The following is an 8,041-nucleotide window of genomic DNA, read 5'->3' on the forward strand; positions in this document are numbered from 1 at the left end:
TTATTTGAGAAACTGCTTACTGAATAAAGAAAACTTCCATACTAGCACAAATTTCCAGCATTATTGGCTAATTAAGGCTTTGTCTACACTGGCAGCTGGGGACTTTAGGCAATCTCATGCCCACATGCACTCACCATTTACATTGTAAATCTTTTGGCTAGGTCTTAAGTGACAGTCTTGCCTGATGCTGCAAAAAATGTTGGCATGAGGCTGATCTGACCCCTTCATACCATGTGCTTTGAAATTATCTGGGCACACAATCTGTAAACACTATAAATCGATCTGCTGCAATCCCACAAATCCCTGCTTTTGACTCCTTGCAGTTCCTGAAAATAATATCTTTTTTTTTTCTTTTTGCAGCCATAAGTACAGACAAATCTCAGAAAAATGCAGACCACTAAAAGAACTTAATTTCATATAGCATAAGGGAAACTGTGACTCACTTTAGCCCTTTGACAGGTAATACGCAGCATCAGGTATATGATTTATAGTCCACTTACAGTCCTTGGGAAAGGGTGTCTGGAAGGGCAGTTAAGTTCACTGTAGACAATTCAAAGTTAGTCACCACTGACAGGTCAGATTTCCTTTGTACAACATCATAAAGACAATCCTTCAAGGTAGCTCATTGCAGAGGCATGACATTTAACAAGATAAACTAAAATTTTCCTTGCAAACTTTTTTTACACAAATTTTTCTAAAACTTACTTTTTGCAAACATCTTGCTTTTATTACATGAAGAACCTGAGAACAAATTGAGCCTTTGAGTTATAGATACGTGCAATACATATTAAAGAAAAATATTTTAAAGACTAATAGTCTTGGAAACACAAGGAATGCTAGAATTTCTCAGACCACTCACAATGCAGCCTATTTTTATTAAGTCCAAAATAGAGCTCTTTTTTCCACTCTTGGTATTTCGTTCAGTGGCTAACTGTCGTTTCAGCCCTTATTCCCTACAGTTCCTCTCCCTTTTTTCTCTAGATTTCCTGCATTTCCCACTATCATCGGTAATATCCTTCAGATTAAAAGGCTGAATAATAATCTATCATATCTGCCTTTTTGACCTCTTCAGCTTCACAGCATAGTGAATACATATGTAGCACTATCCAGCCTAAATCCTGCCTAAAGTAGAACTAGATCTTAGATTTTTTTGCATAAAGTCTCCCTTTTCTTAGGCAGAAATGAAGGTGTTCACACTTGGGGAGTTAGGTATTTACATTAAGAGAGAAGCATCTCCTTCAGGAGGGACTGAAGTTCCAGGTGAGAGACTGAAGCATGTAGAATAAGCAGACAGGATCTTCCTCTGCTGAGCTGCAATGTGAGCAGCCTTAAAGCAGGCCTGGTTGGAAAGTGAAAATTACGAACGGAAGAAAATGTCTGCTGAAAAATACTGGCAGAGAAAGTGCCTGCCAGCCTGGGAGCTCCGAGCCTGAGAACTAAGCCTTCAAACTAAAAACATCCCTGAAAACTGCAGCTGGCCTCTTTGAAGTGTAGCTGGAGTACCCAGAAGCCAGAGACATCCAGAGATACCATTGTTAAGTACAAGAAACTGTAACAGCAATTTATTATCTGAAAAAGTGGAAACAGTCTGGGAAAATAAAACTGGTCTGAAAGAACCAAAACCATCATCATCTATTGGCTGGTATAGGTGACAAATTAAAATTAACTGTATCCATTGGCTCCTCAAGGTGGTGATGACCTATGTCCTCTTATGTCTGTACAATACAAAAAGGACTTAATTTTCACCCAAAATGGAGTTTTTGTCTCTGAAAATTTCCCGTTCTGCATGTTCTATCCTTTCCCTTCCCTTCCCTTCCTTTCCCGAACAGCAATGAAAATTGAGTCTGTGAGTCCTCTGATGTTAAAAAATTTGAGTCCAGGATCACGAGCAACATCAATACCACAAATGCCATCATCAGCATGTTATTAGCTGTTGGAATTATTCACCATGGAAGGTCAACGTGCTTGTCATCTTGTGTCTCTGCCAAGTAAGTGGACAAAGCAACATAAACTGCAGCAGTCCTAAAACGTAATTAAAGATTTATGGAAAAGCATTTATTTAAATAGATATTTATTTTCATTTTCAGATCTTACATTATATTAATTGAGGTGCCAGCCTGGGACAGATGTGTGGCAGCAATACTTGAAGATTTCCGAGGCTGTGAAATGTGTTTCTGGTGAGCATATGTCAGGTCTTCCCAAAAGATTTCCAAGGAAACACCACAGCAGTCTGGAGTGTACCTTGAATTTCTAGTTCATACCTGTCTGAGGTAGATGAGATCCAACAACCAGCTAGATGAGCACAGCTGATTGATAGGCTCGTCTCTGAAAAGGAAAACACATTTTTGAACTCCCTGAACTGCTGCAAGTTTAATCACCTGGAAAGTTCCCATAAAACCATCTCACAAAGGACATATAATTAATGCATCAGTGTGACTTTGTTGAATGACCAATAACAAAACATATGTGACTATAGGATGGGATTGTCTTAATTTTAGCAGTAAGTGCTGAATGTCATTCTGAAATGCTCCAGTCAAAGATATCTAACTTACCAAAGTTGACAACAAAATCTGAATTTTGCCAGATTTCACCCGCGTAAGGGAAGTTAAAATACCTGTGGGATACTGATTAGACAAGTCTGCTTGGTAAGTCTTTCAGCCCATCTGCACATGAGTCCCATGTTACTGGGATATTTCATGATAGTTTCCATCAACTCCAAGTTTTACAGCTCTCCAGCTGGTGGACCAGCCTGTATATTTATACTCATAAATTATAGAAGGTATGATCATACAAATAGCAGTGCAATGCAAAGCCTATTGCTTAAACGTTTAGCACAGATTATAGCTGGATCCAGCCATACTGTGTGGAGTGTAACAGCTGTAGCTGAGCCCAATGACTTGGCCTTAGAGTCAGAAGACAGGCCTGGTGATGTTAAACATCACTTGCATAGATGTAGTCCCATTTGTAGAATGAAAGTACTATATGTTGTCACCTATATAGATAAACAAAGCTACCTCACCTTTTAGTATAGTAAGGCTCTGTGTATCACATAGACAGTGGAGTTAAATGCTGGGGGGGGGGCATATGGAGGTTAATAGCAGTTTCTAGGCTAAAAGAATAGTTCTTTGTGGGTTTATAAGCCACAGGTTGAATACTACAACTGTAAATTATCCCCAAAAGTTGAATAATTGCAGTCTCCCATAAAGTCTACATCTGCACCTGAATCCACTATGTGTTCTGATGAGAGGAATCTGATCTGAATGAAGATCTGACTTAAGACACAGTGGGGTTATACATTTTGGCAGATACCTCTCACAACACTTCCATTTCAGGACACTTACATAATGTTTTTGTTTATTTTTTCCTAACAAAAAGACAAAGCCCAGTTTTGCACTGGAAAACCACGTCATTACCACCTTTGCTCATATACTGCTGGGAACCACAGGCTTCTGTAGACATAAGGATACACTTATTTAAACAGAAAAGTTATTGTGAATCCACTGAGTTCAGCTTCTGCAATTTTGTGTTTGCAACAGATAAATGGCTTGATACATACTGGGCTTTTGGAGTTTCCACAGAATTGTTAGGGTTGAAAGAGACCTCTGGAGATCATTTAGTCCAACCAAAATAACCAAGACAATTGAATGATATTTAGTTATTACTTACTTACATTTCAGCAATAAAAGAGAAGTTCATAACATTGTCTCACTCGGAACTGATACAGAAAAATATTCCTTGCCATAATTTTGGTAATGAAACAAATCTTTCTCTGTGATGTCCATGTTTAAAAACTAAAGTCAATGGACTTGTAATGAAAGGAGTAATTCATCTTCAGACTCTCAGGAAGAATGTAGAAATGAATGGTATCAAGATATGAAGTAATTTGAGGTATTTGTCTTTATTTCTTTTGACTTTATATCTTAAGCAATATAAGCATCTAAGCTGAGAAACCTTTTCTGTCCTTGTCATGCATGTTTCCAAGTGGTATAAGCAATAGTCAGGTTTTTACCTGGCTGTTATTGCAGACACCAGTAGCATGCAGTGTGAGCAAGACAGTCAGAATAAGAAGCTCTCTCTGGCTTAATTGACCTGCTGATACTGCAGTGAATTAGTATGGCAGTCATAGTACCACAGCTTTCAGGATCTGTGGAGGGTCACATGTATTCTGAAAGTATTCTTTGTAATAGGTATTCCTTAGCTATTTAATTGTATCACACCTGTTGGAAATTTCAGCTAACCCCTGCCATTTACTTAGGCACTATCTATCATTTAAAATCAAATACACTTTTACAATCATTTCACAATCAGTTCAGCTTAGCTTAACACAGAGTGACTCCCAAGAACTCCCAAGGGAGTGTCATATTTAAATAATCCTGATATTTAATGTCTACTTTAATGGACAAATAAAAATGGATTAAAGGTAATGTTACCCTTGTTTTTTATAGGATTAAAAATGAAGGAAGTCTTACATTGTCCTTGAAAAAGCGAATTCCACCATGAGGGTTGCAAACAAACAATCCAGTTCTTGCTGCTGGGACACTTCTGTGCTAGTGCTTGACTCAACATTATGGCAGATTTGCATAGCTTGGTATACGTGGAAGTGTAGAAAATGTCTTTTAGCATTGAAAGCCACTCCGCCAGCTGTGGGGCACAGCAGCTATCTTTGTGTTCTCTCTAAAACTATGTGTGTATTATGGAATAAGCAGGTTTTGGACATGCTAACTGCTTATCAGCTGAGGATTCCTTCATAGCATGGCTGTTCCCTGCTAGCTTTGACAAATTTACTTGCATTCTCCAGAGTTTAAGTCTTAACAAGGGTTTCAGGCAATTTGTTCTATACTGGGCCTCAGTAACATCTAATGTATTTTGAAAATAGCAGCTGACTGAAGTTTAAGTACTCATGGTCAGGCACCATCTGAAAAGCAGCTTAGGAAAATGGTGAGAATAAGCAATTAGATCATTTAAATATTTAAGCCTGAACATCAAATCATGTTCTTAAAAAAAAGTGTAGGACATGTTTTCTACACTTCTTACAGCTTCATATCAGAAGGAATCTTGGTTGCAAGACTAGAAGGGACTTTCTGAGCTGTTAAGTTTAGTCCCACTGATATTGCAGACAACTGAATTAGATAGTTTCTTTCAAATTCATAAAATGTCCTCTTTAAACCAGTTTATATTTCTTGTCACAATAGATTGTTTCCAAGCTTTGGCCAAGCACTTTAAACTACTTACAGCTGATGTTGGGTTGCTAAGGAAGTGTGTTAAACAGAGATACAGAATATATCACTCCTCAGTAGCAGGATCTGACTTGTTGCTAAACATGAGTTATCTTTCACTATAGAAAACCAATATTATCTTTTTCTCTGAGTAGAGATAAGGATTACTCACTTCAATTTACATTGTACAAGCACTGAGAATCTACAGCCAGGAAGACCTTTCCTAACTGTCCTTAAACAAGGGAAAGCAGGAAGGAGAATAGCAAAAAATAGATATAAAAAATAGATAAAGTCATAGTTTTTTATTCTTTTCGTAACATCTCCATGTTTAATCACTTTTTTTTTTTAAACCAATAGAAGTAATTCAGAGACCTTGTGGTGCCATGGATCACAAGTTAAGAGCCATTTATGAGTAAGGCAGCAGTATCTTAGCCAAAAATCTGTAATTCTGAAGCTTAGTCAAGGAGGCTTGTGGATGGATCACATATTCTCTGCTTTCTCAGTTCAAAGAAACAGAATTCTTTATATACCTTTTCTCTTGGTATCACCTTGGAGGTAATGTGTTCATAGCGAATGGTATAGAAACGATGAGATCATGAGAACGAGATCATGTGCACACAGTCTAAACAGAAGGTAATTTTATTGCATTTGTTCAATCACAGGCACTCAGTATTTACCTTTTGAATTTTAATGGTATGCTTTGTCATTTTAATCTTGCAATTTAACAGGAAAGAGGAATAATGCAAATATTTGCATTTGTGAAGAGGTACTTAATACTCAGGGTAACCATAAAGATAGAAACTCTGCATAGAGTTTGGGGCCTTATGCATTCATAACATTAATAGTGAAGGATGGTGTTCTATCTGCCTAACTGCCCTAGCCCTAACGAAAGGGAGAATATATAAAGTATAATGAAGCATAATTCCAATGCAAGTCATGAGTCTATATTTTAAAAGAGAAGGTACCACCTTTTGCTTCATTTGCTTCAGGTTCATTTGCTTCATTTAGATCCCTAGAAATAAGTAAAAAATTCCTCTTTAGTCATTTGCTTGCAGTTATAAAAGTATTTGCAGAGATTTGCCATTGGACCATTATTATTTTAAAATTGAATGTGACTAAATTGCCATAGACTTTAAGTGCTCTTATAATATTCAGATCACTGCTATTCAAGTAATCTGTTTTTCTTGAGACATATTCGTTATACCTACAGTTTAAAATCACTGTTTACTTAACAGAAATCTCCTTTCACATAGCTTTGGACGTTCAGGCAAGCTGATTTCTGGTCTCTTTCCTTGCCCAACATATGCTGCAGGATTTCACTCTGTATTTCCTGCTTTGAGGACAAATCTTTTACAGAAATCAAAGAAACTAGGATGTTGCACAGGATAACCTTAACCTTTATAGTAATTGCTCCACATACTCTGCTTGTGCAATTGCCATGTGTTCAGTTTGTTCACCTGAAATCTCCTATGACATCTTTGTGATGATTTACAACCGGTTCTCCTGAAAGTGGATGGTAGTAATCTCATATTTGCATTTCTTTTCAGATGAACGGGGAGACGAAGCAAGGATGACAAAGTTTGAACCTGAGCCATGTCAAATAAATCTTCAGGGCAGCTGTAGTATCCTTTTCTTTCTTCCCCCCCCCCCCCCCCCCAAAAGTATTTTTGCTATCAGAGGCCAAAATATTTTATCTTTTCTTATTTTTAGTCAGCCTGTTCTTTCATGTAAAAAGGTATAAAATCCTGTTCCAAAATGGTTTGTTATGGCTTTTCCAGTACAGTATATATAAATATGCACTTTATCCCGTAAACCTGGAACATGTTTTCCTGCTGCTTGACTTCCTCTTTTTCAGAAGTGATACAAGACACAGGTATTTATAAGCCATATAATCTCTGACAATATTTCAGAAAACTACCGACTGTTCACAGTATTAAGATATTACTCCAGTGATATCAACTGGCTAGTGAAATCATGAATTTCCTTTCACTGGCACTGAATGCACTGAATGATGATTATACAATATGTGACCTTTTCAATGCTTATAAATATTATACATGCTTTTACAGAAGTCAATTTCAACACTGTGTCAAAATATTTACTTACTTATAGTGGATTTGGGCTTATAATTAGCTAAAGGATCCTGCCTCATTCATCCAAAGTAATTGAAGGCTTAATTGACTGAAAGCAATTTCTATCAGCCACCTGCATGAAGGAGCATTTGTTGAAATTGCCTTTTCCCTGTAAGCAATTATCAGATTTGTTACTGACAGTATCACATCGAGCTTCATTAACCAACAGCTCCTGGATCCTGCAAAACTGAAAGTGTTTAATTATAATCCCAGCCTACTAGTTTATTATTGCAAGTGCATCGTGACCATAAAATTAAGCTTATTAATTGCAGCTTTAATGCTGAATGAAGTTATAGCCAAGATAGAGTTTTCAAGTTTGTGTTTGGCATGGTGATTGTGTGATTGGACAGGGAAACACTATAATTATTGACCACTGAAGGGAGGTTTTGTCACCTTTATAATATCTCTCAAAACTGAGATATGATATTAAAATTGTAGAATCCTAGAATGGTTTGAGCTGGAAGGGACCTTAAAGGTCATCTAGTTCCAACTCCTCCACCATGGGCAGAGACATCTTCCACTATGCCCAAAGTGAAGAGTTTCTTCCTAATATCTAGTCTAAATCTACCCTCTTTCGGTTTAAAGCCATTCTTCCTCATCTTATCCTTTCATGCCCTTGTAAAAAGTCCCTCTCCAGATTTCTTGCAGGCCCCTTTAGGTACTGATAAACTGCTCTAAGGTCTCCCTGGAGCC

The 8,041-nt window shown here is 37.3% G+C and overlaps 1 long non-coding RNA gene across 1 annotated transcript; it reads left to right on the forward strand.

Annotated features, from left to right (window-relative positions):
• Positions 1-1,732: 1,732 nt before the first annotated feature.
• Positions 1,733-6,838, forward strand: LOC115609782. Its single transcript, XR_003991985.2, has 3 exons — positions 1,733-1,988; positions 2,088-2,177; positions 6,764-6,838. It is a non-coding gene; the product is annotated as an uncharacterized LOC115609782 (long non-coding RNA).
• The last annotated feature ends 1,203 nt before the right edge of the window (positions 6,839-8,041 follow it).

Source organism: Strigops habroptila, chromosome 6 (genome assembly GCF_004027225.2).
Source record: "Strigops habroptila isolate Jane chromosome 6, bStrHab1.2.pri, whole genome shotgun sequence".
In the NCBI taxonomy this organism is placed as follows: Eukaryota; Metazoa; Chordata; class Aves; order Psittaciformes; family Psittacidae; genus Strigops; species Strigops habroptila.